The sequence below is a fragment of the Salmo salar genome, chromosome ssa03 (assembly GCF_905237065.1).
Source record: "Salmo salar chromosome ssa03, Ssal_v3.1, whole genome shotgun sequence".
Taxonomy (NCBI): Eukaryota; Metazoa; Chordata; class Actinopteri; order Salmoniformes; family Salmonidae; genus Salmo; species Salmo salar.
The window spans coordinates 67,870,666-67,882,739 of NC_059444.1; positions in this window are offsets into that span (position 1 = coordinate 67,870,666).

Below are 12,074 nucleotides of genomic sequence, written 5' to 3' on the forward strand. Positions count from 1 at the left end.
CAAACATAGGCAGGAAATGCCCATGACAAACAGTGAGCAATTATATTCATGCATAAAAAAACAAATAATGAAAGAAAAGCAGTGCAAGTTTGAATTTTGTAAAGTTAGTGTGGGAGAGGTGGAAAAAGGATTATTAATGATCAATAATGACAAACCTCCTGGTATTGAGAACTTAGATGGAAAGCTACTGAAGATGGTGGCTGTCTCTATAGCCACTCTGTCACGTCCTGACCATAGTAAGAGGTTATTTTCTATGGTAGAGTAGGTCAGGGCGTGATTTGTGTTTTTCTATGTTTTGTATTGCTATGTTTAAGTTCTAGTTTTCTATTTCTATGTTGTTGTTTTTTGGGTTGATCTCCAATTGGAGGCAGCTGGTCCTCGTTGTCTCTAATTGGAGATCATATTTAAGTAGGGGTTTTTCTTCCTGGGTTTTTGTGGGTTATTATATTTTGAGTAGTGTTTGTTTCTCTCTGTGTCACGGTTTGTTGTTTTGTCATATTCAGTTATTTACGTATTGCAAAGTTTCACGGATTTATTAAAATGTGGAACTACAACCACACTGCACTTTGGTGTGCTCCTTTCGACAGCCGTGACAGAATAACCCACCATCAAAGGACCAAGCAGCATGCCCAGGAGCAACAGAAATGGACCTGGGAGGAAATTCTGGACGGAAAAGGACCCTGGAGGCATGCTGGGGAGTATCGCTGTCCGAGGGAGGAGATTGAGGCAGCTAAAGCGGAGCGGCGTTATTATGAGGCGCTGTACAAACCACTAGGCAAGTGCGAGAGACAGCCCCAAAAATGTTTTTTTTTGGGGGGGGGGCACACCGGGAGATTGGCAGAGTCAGGTTGGAGACCTGAGCCAACTCCCCGTGCTTACTGTGGGGGGCGAGTGATCGAGCAAGCACCATGTTATAATGAGATACGTACTGTGTCGCCAGTGCGCAGCTACAGCCCGGTGCGCTCGGTGCAAGCTCCTCACAGGTGCCGTGTTAGAGTTGGCATTCAGCCAGGAAGGAGTATGCCTGCTCAGCGTTCCTGGTCTCCGGTGCGTCTTCTCGGCCCAGGTTATTCTGCGCCAGCTCTACGCACGGTACCCCCAGTTCGCCAACACAAACCTGTGCGACCTGTCACAACGCCTCACGCTTGTCGGGCTACGGAGGTTATCCAGCCAGGATGGGTTGTGCCAGCCATAAGCTCCAGACCTCCAGTGCGCCTCCACGGCCCAGTATACCCTGTGCCTGCTCCGCGCACCTGGCCTCCAGCGACGTTCCCTAGTCCAGAACTCTCAGCGACGTTCTCTAGTCCGGTGAGACCTATTCCAGCTCCACGAAAGAAGCCTCCAGTGATGATCTATGGTCTGAAGCCTGTAGGGATGATCCATGGCACAAAGCCTCCAGTGATGATCCATGGCCCGGAGCCTGTAGAGATGATCCATGGCACAAAGCCTCCAGTGATGATCCATGGCGCGGAACCTGTAGTGATGATCCATGGCCCGGAACCTGTAGTGATGATCCATGGCACGGAGCCTGCAGCGACGCTCCCCAGTCCGGAGCCTCCAGCGACGGTCCCCAGTCCGGAGCCTCCAGCGACGCTCCCCAGTCCGGAGCCTCCAGCGACGCTCCCCAGTACGAAACCTCCAGCGGCGGCCTGCAGCCCAGAGTCTTCAGCGGCGGCCTGCAGCCCAGAGTCTTCAGCGGCGGCCTGCAGCCCAGAGTCTTCAGTGGCGGCCTGCAGCCCAGAACCTCCAGCAATGATCTACAGTCCGGTTCTTTCGACGACGATCCACGGTCAGGTGGTAATAAAGCAGAAGGATCAGCGGGTGGAGCGGGGATTATGCCCCGAACCGGAGCAGCCTCCTCTGCTGGAGGTTAAGGTTATGTGGACTGCATTTGAGCTGCCATAGGAGTTACCCACCCACCCAACCCTCCCTTTTGTTTATGTTTTGTTTGGTAGCATTCGGAGTCTGCACCTTTGGGGGGGGGGGGGTACTGTCACGTTCTGACCATAGTAAGAGGTTATTTTATATGGTAGAGTAGGTCAGGGCGTGACAGGGGGTGTTTTTCTATGTTTTGTATTTCTATGTTTAAGTTCTAGTTTTTCTATTTCTGTGTTTTTTGGGGGATTGATCTCCAATTGGAGGCAGCTGGTCCTCGTCTCTAATTGGAGATCATATTTAAGTAGGGGTTTTTCTTCCTGGGTTTTTGTGGGTTATTATATTTTGAGTAGTGTTTGTTTCTCTCTGCGTCACGGTTTGTTGTTTTGTCATATTCAGTTATTTACGTATTGCAAAGTTTCACGGATTTAATCAAATGTGGAACTACAACCACGCTGCACTTTGGTGTGCTCCTTTCGACAGCCGTGACACACATCTGTCATATTTTTTATCTAAGCCTAGAGGAAAGTCTTTGTCCTCAGGCCTGGAGGGAAGCCAAAGTAATTCCGCTACCCAAGAGTGGTAAAGTGGCCTTTACTGGTTCTAACAGCAGACCTATAAGCTTGCTGCCAGCTCTTAGCAAACTGTTGGAAAAAATTGGGTTTGACCAAATACAATTCTATTTCTCTGTAAACAAATTAACAACACACTTTCAGCATGCTTATAGAGAAGGGCACTCAACATGTACTGCACTGACACAAATGACTGATTGGTTGAAAGACGTGCAGCAGGAAGCCTAGTGGTTAGAGCATTGGGCCAGTAACCGAAAGGCTGCTAGATCGAATCCTCGAGCTGACAAGGTAAAAATCTGTCGTTCTACCCCTGACAGCCTAGGCTGTCATTGTAAATAAGAATTTGTTCTTAACTGACTTGCCTAGCTAAATAAAGGAAAAATAAATTGATAAGAACATTGTGGGAGCTGTATTGTTAGATTTCAGTGCAGCCTTTGATATTATTGACCATAACCTGTTGTTGAAAAAACTTAAGCGCTATGGCTTTTCAACCTCTGCCATATCGTGGATTCAGAGCTATCTATCTAATAGAACTCAAAGGGTGTTCTTTAATGGAAGTGTCTCTAATGTCAAACATGTAAAGTGTGGTGTACCGCAGGGCAGCTCTCTAGGCCCTAATGACCTGTCACTGGCTTTAAACAAAGCACGTGTGTCTATGTATGCTGATGATTCAGCCATATACGCATCAGCAACCACAGCTAATGAAGTCACTGAAACCCTTAACAAAGAGTTGCACTCTGTTTTGGAATAGGTGGCCAGTAATAAACTGGTCCTGAACATCTCTAAAACTAAGAGCATTGTATTTGGTACAAATCATTCCCCAAGTGCTAGACCTCAGCTGAATCTGATAATGAATGGTGTGGCTTTTGAAGAAGTTGAGGAGACTAAATTACTTGGCGTTACCTTAGATTGTAAACTGGCATGGTCAAAACATATAGATTCAATGGTTGCAAAGATGGGGAGAGGTCTAGCTGTAATAAAGAGATGCTCTGATTTGTTGACACCACACTCCAAAAAGCAAGTTCTGCAGGCTTTAGTTTTGTCTAATCTTGATTATTGTCAAGTCGTGTGGTCCAGTGCAGCAAGGAAAAGCCTAGTTAAGCTGCATTTGGCCCAGAACAGAGTGGCACGCTTTGCTCTTAATTGTAATCAGAGGGCTGATATAAATACTATGCATGCCAGTCTCTCTTGGCTAAGAGTTGAGGAGAGACTGACTGCATCACTTCTTCTTTTTATGAGAATCATGAATGTGTTGAAAATCCCAAATTGTTTGCATAGTCAATTTACACACAGCTCTGACACACATACTTACCCCACCAGACATGCCACCAGGGGTCATTTCATAGTCCCCAAATCCAGAACAAATTCAAGAAAACGTACAGTATTATATAGAGCCCTTATAGCATGGAACTTCCTTCCATCTCATATTGCTCAAATAAACAGCAAACCTGGTTTAAAAAAACAGATAAAGCAACACCTCGCGGCACAACGCCTCTCCCCTATTGGACCTAGATAGTTTGTGTATGCATTGATATGTAGGCTACGTGTGCCTTTTTAAAAATGTATGTAGTTCTGTCCTTGAGCTGTTCTTGTCTAATGATGTTCTGTATTATGCCATTCTGTATTATATTTCATGTTTTGTGTGGACCCCAGGAAAGGTAGCTGCTGCTTTTGCAACACCTAAAGGGGATCCTAATAAAATACCAAATACCAAATCTCTTTAATGTCGTATCTAATGCAATGCATTATGCATGATCAATGCTCAGTCAGGGAGTGCAAGCAGACTTATACTGTATATGATTTCCATAAAACAGGGCTCTAATAGAGATTTGTGTATTTCAGTTCTCTTATTAACCACAAGATCAATTTGTCATCCATTTTTCATTGATAAATATGCCCCGGTAAGCAGAAACTGCCTAATGTAATCTCTCTTTGAGGCTGTCCAGAAGACAGATAGCAGCTCTCAGAAGTCAAAACATATCCTCACATTTAAAACGCAACTCTCCAATATTAGTAATCTCGATGTGCATGGTTAGAACCAATATGAAAAGTCATGGTACAGTGCCCTGCATATCAATTATTCTCCTCCTATCTCCTCCCTCCACTCTATCCCTGTCCACCTTGCCTGCTTGGCATGTCGGCAATGTAGTCTGAGGTGCCTGAATGAACCACAGTTATTGAGATGACAACATTATCATTCCTGTCTTTCACCAAACCTGTCATGAACAACCCTCCACTGACTCACTGGAGTGTGAAATAGCCGTAACGCAGAGCAAAGTCCCTGCAATCATTAGGACATACAGTTGAAGTCGGAAGTTTACATACACCTTAGCCAAATACATTTAAACTCAGTTTTTCACAATTCCTGACATTTAATCAGAGTAAAAATTCCCTATCTTAGGTAAGTTAGGATCACCACTTTATTTTAAGAATGTGAAATGTCAGAATAATAGTAGAGAGAATGATTTATTTCAGCATTTATTTCTTTCATCACATTCCCAGTGGGTCAGACATTTACATACACTCAGTTAGTATTTGGTAGCATTGCCTTTAAATTGTTTAACTTGGGTCAAACGTATTGAGTAGCTTTCCACAAGCTTCCCACAATAAGTTGGGTGATTTTTGGCCCATTCCTCCTGACAGAGCTGGTGTAACTGAGTCAGGTTTGTAGGCCTCCTTGCTCGCACACGCTTTTTCAGTTCTGCCCACAAATATCTATAGGATTGAGGTCAGGGCTTTGTGATGGCCACTCCAATACCTTGACTTTGTTGTCCTTAAGCCATTTTGCCACAACTATGGAAGTATGCTTGGGGTCATTGTCCATTTGGAAGACCCATTTGCGACCAAGCTTTAACTTCCTGATTGATGTCTTGAGATGTTGCTTCAATATATCCACATCATTTTCCCTGCCTCATGATGCCATCTATTTTGTGAAGTGCACCAGTCCCTCTTGCAGCAAAGCACCCCCACAACATGATGCTGCCACCCCCGTGCTTCACAGTTGGGATGGTGTTCTTCGGCTTGCAAGCGTCCCTCTTTTTCCTCCAAACATAATGATGGTCATTATGGCCAAACAGTTCTATTTTTGTTTCATCAGACCAGAGGACATTTCTCCAAAAAGTAAGATCTTTGTCCCCATGTGCAGCTGCAAACCGTAGTCTGGCTTTTTTATGGCGGTTTTGGAGCAGTGGCTTCTTCCTTGCTGAGCGGCCTTTCAGGTAATGTCGATGTAGGACTTGTTTAACTGTTGATATAGATACTTTTGTATTGGTTTCCTCCAGCATCTTCACAAGGTCCTTTGCTGTTGTTCTGGGATTGATTTGCACTTTTCACACCAAAGTACGTTCTTCTCTAGGAGACAGAATGCGTCTCCTTCCTGAGCGGTATGATGGCTGCGTGGTCCCATGGTGTTTATATTTGCCTACTATTGTTTGTACAGATGAACGTGGTACCTTCAGGTAATTGGAAATGGCTCCCAAGGACGAACCAGACTCGTGGAGGTCTACAATTTTGCTGATTTCTTTTGATTTCCCCATGATGTCAAGCAAAGAGGAACTGAGTTTGAAGGTAGGCCTTGAAATACATCCACAGGTATACCTCCAATTGACTCAAATGATTGTCAGAAGCTTCTAAAGCCATGACATCATTTTCTGTTATTTTCCAAGCTGTTTAAAGGCACAGTCAACTTAGTGTATGAAACTTCTGACCCACTTGAATTGTGATACAGTGGATTATAAGTGAAATAATCTGTCTGTAAACAATTGTAAAAATGACTTGTGTCATGCACAAAGTAGATGTTGTAACCGACTTGCCAAAACTTTAGTTTGTTAACAAGAAATGTGTGGAGTGGTTGAAAAACACGTTTTAATGACTGCAACCTAAGTGAATGTAAACGTCCGACTTCAACTGTAAATCAGCTGAAAATGTCATTAGCAGCGGATTTGAATGTGGCTGAAAATAAACTCAGGCTGAATAAGAGACTGGGAAACTGCTAAAGGTCAGCTAAAGAGAAGTGGCCTGTGGCATAAAGCTGTGATGAATAATAGTCCCTTCAGTCCCAGGCATATCTCTCTGTAGTTGGGGCTCAGCCTCGCTCTGGTAGCTACTCTGATAGAGTTGAGGGATAACATTGGTTTATGGAACCAGCGATAAACAATCTCTGATAGTGTTTTATGACATCAACCACTCAGGACCTATAAGGTATCAAGGCTCATGGGAGAGATACAGTATGTACTGTCTATGCCATGCATCCAAGGGTCTGCCTCAATGACACATTTTTCATAATGTCAGAGATATTATTGTATATGTATTTATTGATCTCTCTAATCAATACTCCATAGTGGCATTCATCCCTAACCTTGTGTTGCAATGGTCTTTTCATGCATTATCACTTGCTATAAACATTCAAAAAAGATTGTGGCTACATAAAAATTAATAAACCCCTATGAATGCATTCATGATACATTGTAAATGGGTAGTTACATTTTTTTTTACCAACCTTAAATGGTGATAAGGGGCCACACTACACCGCTCATATGAGGTCATTGCTAATGGAGAATTAGTGAGTAAGTGAGGATTGCAAAGGCTGTTAAGGTGGTACCCTTTGGCATGAACACAGCCCAGCTTGGGAACCAGCCGAAGAAAGATGAGGAATCAAAGTACCCCAAAAACATGAACGCTCATTGGTCATTTTTGTTTTCTCACACACCACCCCTTCCTTCTCTGCATTTCTTTTACCACAGAAAAACAGATTGACGGGAAGTTAGAGAGGGTGACTGGGGACCTTCATTCAACTTCATCAGTCAATGCTGACACGTGTGCAACTATGGGGCAAAACAAAGGCTTAGATTGTTGACGACGTACAAAATTAGCGAATGGCAGAAATCATCGTAATTGAGCATTAGATGATATTTGTTAATCACTACATTCATTTTTACTAAACAGTACATTCTAAATACTATGTAATACGACTAGTACACAGTAGGCCCATGCAGTTTAAGTAAGTAGTAGACAAGCCAGATTTCAAACACAGTCATTTTCTGTTCTTATTTACAATAAAATTGACTCCAAAATGTCCCAATACATTATTTACCATTCATTTCTAGTGGGCACAACATAATCCGAAACACGACCAAAATGAACTGCAAATGTGCATCCAACGAGTTTGTAAAGTCACAAGCTTGATGTAGTCATTGCGTACTAGGAATTTGCAGTAGCGACCTGTCATTCAGGGCAGGTGGGGTTATCATGTTTCAGGTAAGACACAAGTGCAGACTGCTTTGAAGTAACAATGTTTATTACAACAACAGGGGCAGGCAAACGACAGGTCAAGGCAGGCAGGGGTCGTAATCAAATCAAAGTTTATTTGTCACGTGCCCGAATACAACAGGTGTAGACCTTACAGTGAAATGCTTACTAACAGGCTCTAACCAATAGTGCAAATAAAGTATTAGGTGAACAATAGGTAGGTAAAGATATAAAACAACAGTAAAAAGACAGGCTATATACAGGTGATCTAGGCTATAAAAGTAGCGAGGCTACATACAGACACTGGTTAGTCAGGCTGATTGAGGTAGTATGTACATGTAGATATGGTTAAAGTGACTATGCATATATGATGAACAGAGAGTAGCAGTAGCGTAAAAGAGGGGTTGGCGGGTGGTGGGTGGTACACAATGCAGATAGCCCGGTTAGCCAATGTGCGGGAGCACTGGTTGGTCGGCCCAATTGAGGTAGTATGTACATGAATGTATAGTTAAAGTGACTATGCATATATGATAAACAGAGAGTAGCAGCTGCGTAGAAAGAGGGGTTGGGGGGGGGGCACACAATGCAAATAGTCCGGGTAGCCATTTGATTACCTGTTCAGGAGTCTTATGGCTTGGGGGTAAAAACTGTTGAGAAGCCTTTTTGTCCTAGACTTGGCACTCCGGTACCGCTTGCCATGCGGTAGTAGAGAGAACAGTCTGACTGGGGTGACTGGGGTCTTTGACAATATTTAGGGCCTTCCTCTGATACCGCCTGGTGTAGAGGTCCTGGATGGCAAGCAGCTTAGCCCCAGTGATGTACTGGGCCGTACGCACTACCCTCTGTAGTGCCTTGCGGTCAGAGGCCGAGCAATTTCCGTACCAGGCAGTGATGCAACCAGTCAGGATGCTCTCGATGTTGCAGCTGTAGAACCTTTTGAGGATCTCAGGACCCATGCCAAATCTTTTTAGTTTCCTGAGGGGAATAGGCTTTGTCGTGCCCTTTTCACGACTGTCTTGGTGGGTTTGGACCATTCTAGTTTGTTGTTGATGTGGACACCAAGGAACTTGAAGCTCTCAACCTGCTCCACTACAGCCCCGTCGATGAGAATGGGGGCATGCTCGGTCCTCCTTTTCCTGTAGTCCACAATCATCTCCTTAGTATTGGTTACGTTGAGGGATAGGTTGTTATTCTAGCACCACCCAGCCAGGTCTCTGACTTCCTCCCTATAGGCTGTCTCGTCATTGTCAGTGAGCAGGCCTACCACTGTTGTGTCGTCTGCAAACTTAATGATGGTGTTGGTGTCGTGCCTGGTCATGCAGTCGTGGTGAACAGGGAGTACAGGAGGGAACTGAGCACGCACCCCTGGGGAGCTCCAGTGTTGAGGATCAGCGTGTCAGATGTGTTGCTACCTACCCTCACCACCTGGGGGCGGCCCGTCAGGAAGTCCAGGATCCAGTTGCAGAGGGAGGTATTTAGTCCCAGGATCCTTAGCTTAGTGATGAGCTTTGAGGGTACTATGATGTTGAACGCTGAGCTGTAGTCAATGAACAGCATTCTCACATAAGTGTTCCTTTTGTCCAGGTGGAAAAGGGCAGTGTGGAGTGCAATTGAGATTGCATCATCTGTGGATCTGTTTGGGCGGTATGCAAATTGGGAGTGGGTCTAGGGTTTCTGGGATAATGGTGTTGATGTGAGCCATTACCAACCTTTCAAAGCACTTCATGGCTACGAACGTGAGTGCTACGGGTCATTTAGGCAGGTTGCCTTTGTGTTCTTGGGCACAGGGACTACGGTGGTTTACTTGAAACATGTTGGTATTACAGACTCAGAGACATGTTGAAAATGTCAGTGAAGACACCTGCCAGTTGGTCAGCACATGCCCGGAGCACACGTCCTGGTAATCCGTCTGGCCCCATAGCCTTGTGTATGTTGACCTGTTTAAAGGTCTTACTCACGTCGGCTGCGGAGAGCGTGATCACACAGTCGTCCGGAACAGCTGATGCTCTCATGCATGCCTCAGTGTTGCTTGCCTTGAAGCGAGCATAGAAGTGATTTAGCTCGTCTGGTAGACTCGTGTCACTGGGCAGCTCGCGGCTGTGCTTCCCTTTGTAGTCTGTAATAGTTTGCAAGCCCTGCCACATAAGACGAGCGTCGGAGCCGGTGTAGTATGATTCAATCTTAGCCCTGTATTGACGCTTTGCTTGTTTGATGGTTCGTCGCAGGGCATAGCAAGATTTCTTGTAAGCTTCCGGGTTAGAGTCCCGCACCTTGAAAGTGGCAGCTCTACCCTTTGTCTCAGTGCAAATGTTGCCTGTAATCCATGGCTTCTGGTTGGGGTATGTACGTACAGTCACTGTGGGGACGACGTCCTCGATGCGCTTATTGATAAAGCCAGTGACTGATGTGGTGTACTCCTCAATGCCATCGGAAGAATCCCGGAACATGTTCCAGTCTGTGATAGCAAAACAGTCCTGTAGTTTAGCATCTGCTTCAGCTGACCACTTTTTTATAGACCGAGTCACTGGTGCTTCCTGCTTTAATTTTTGCTTATAAGCAGGAATCAGGAGGATAGAGTTGTGGTTGGATTTACCAAATGGAGGGCGAGGGAGAGCTTTGTACGCGTCTCTGTGTGTGGAGTACAGGTGATCTAGAATTTTTTTCCCTCTGGTTGCAAATTTAACATGTTAATGGAAATTTGGTAGAACTGATTTAAGTTTCCCTGCATCAAAGTCTCCGGCCACTAGGAGCGCCGCCTCTGGGTGAGTGGTTTTCTGTTTGCTTATTTCCTTATACAGCTGAAAAAATGACCTCCGACTGGGAAATCAAGTTTTGAACGGTCATCCAACTCAGAATTCCACATAGGGAACTCAGGCCTCTTTCTAGAGCTCTGACCTGAAGATCACTGACATCATGATCCAACCTTGTTTTTTTCCGAGTTCCCAGTTGTCTTAAAAGCATCATAAGTCCAGAGAATGCCACACTTTGATGACAAAGTTTGATGACAGAATTTGCCCACAAGAAGGACCGCCGCGCCGCCTTCATTTTCAAGTGAGCACAGCACAACAAGGTGAGACCAGAAATGTCTTGTATGCTGCTGCATAAATTATGTAATATGCCAGGGAGATATGTATACTATAGCTAAGAAGGTAATACTAAGTGTATGTTGTGTAGTAAACTGTTAGTAGCCTGTGTGCCTCAACTTAATAATTTGGTCCCTTTCCCCCTCATAACTTAGCCTACTGTTCTGACTTTGTGGTGCACATATAGCCTATAGCCTGTTTTAGAGGAATATCATCATCGAATAATGTAAGAACTTTTATTGATTGCGTATATGCCTCTTTATTTATCCTACAGTTCTGACTTGTACAGAGAGAATATTGTAAGAACGGCCCATGTTCTCAATTCTGTCGCTGTACATTTTAAAAGTGCTGAACAATTAGTTATATTGACTACGTCCTTTTTAGATCCCTCATTAGTGTCTTAATCAAAGTTACGGATTGTCTCTCATTGTTCCCTTATGCCATAGTTTGTGGATTTCAATTGTCATTAGAAACCACATTTGTTTAAGCAAGTCAGCCATATGAGCTATGTTTTTAAAAAGGCAGTAAATGAGGCTGAATGAACTGTTTCGATGCTAGACAAGGCTCTGCCGATAGCCAGGTGTAGCGGTGGTAAGGATTCACTCCATGGTGCTGAAAAGAAAGCTCTGCTGTTGGGACAGCTATATGTAGGCCCTAACAGATTGTGGGCACCGTTTGTCCCCGTTATAGTGCAATTTATGTATTGTTTAGCGTTGTGTTATGTTTTGTAGTGGCTTTGCCCAACTAAGATTCCCATGACAAAATCGCCAGTAGGAATATGCAACCAAATTCTTGACTTAGAATGTTTTAATACACCATAAGTGAATTTGTCCATATACTTATGACACCTTCAAATGGGGGGACAAGATACATAAAGTGCTTTAATTTCTAAGCGGTAAAACAGATATGTATGATAATACCCTAAAAAAAAGGTGGCGTTCTGTACTGTCGCCTCAAATAAAGTTGAGATAGCGAAGAATGTTTAGACAGTACTCTTTTGCATACCATGAACACAGCCCGGCTTGGGAACCAGCCGAAGAAAGATGAGGAATCGAAGTACCCCAAAAACATGAATGCTCATTGGTTGTGTAAGTACAGATAGTAACGTTAGTATAAACCCCCTCGCACGGTCCCCGCAGCCGGACATCTTTCTCATGGCTTCTGGAGGGAAACGCTGTAGGAATGCTCAACCGGTGTCGCTTATTCAGCCGACAGAAACTTTCAACCGGTTCTCCCCATTAAGCGAGTCGGAGTCGGAGGCCGAGACTTCTCTGGTCTCTACTCCTCCCGTTGTGGG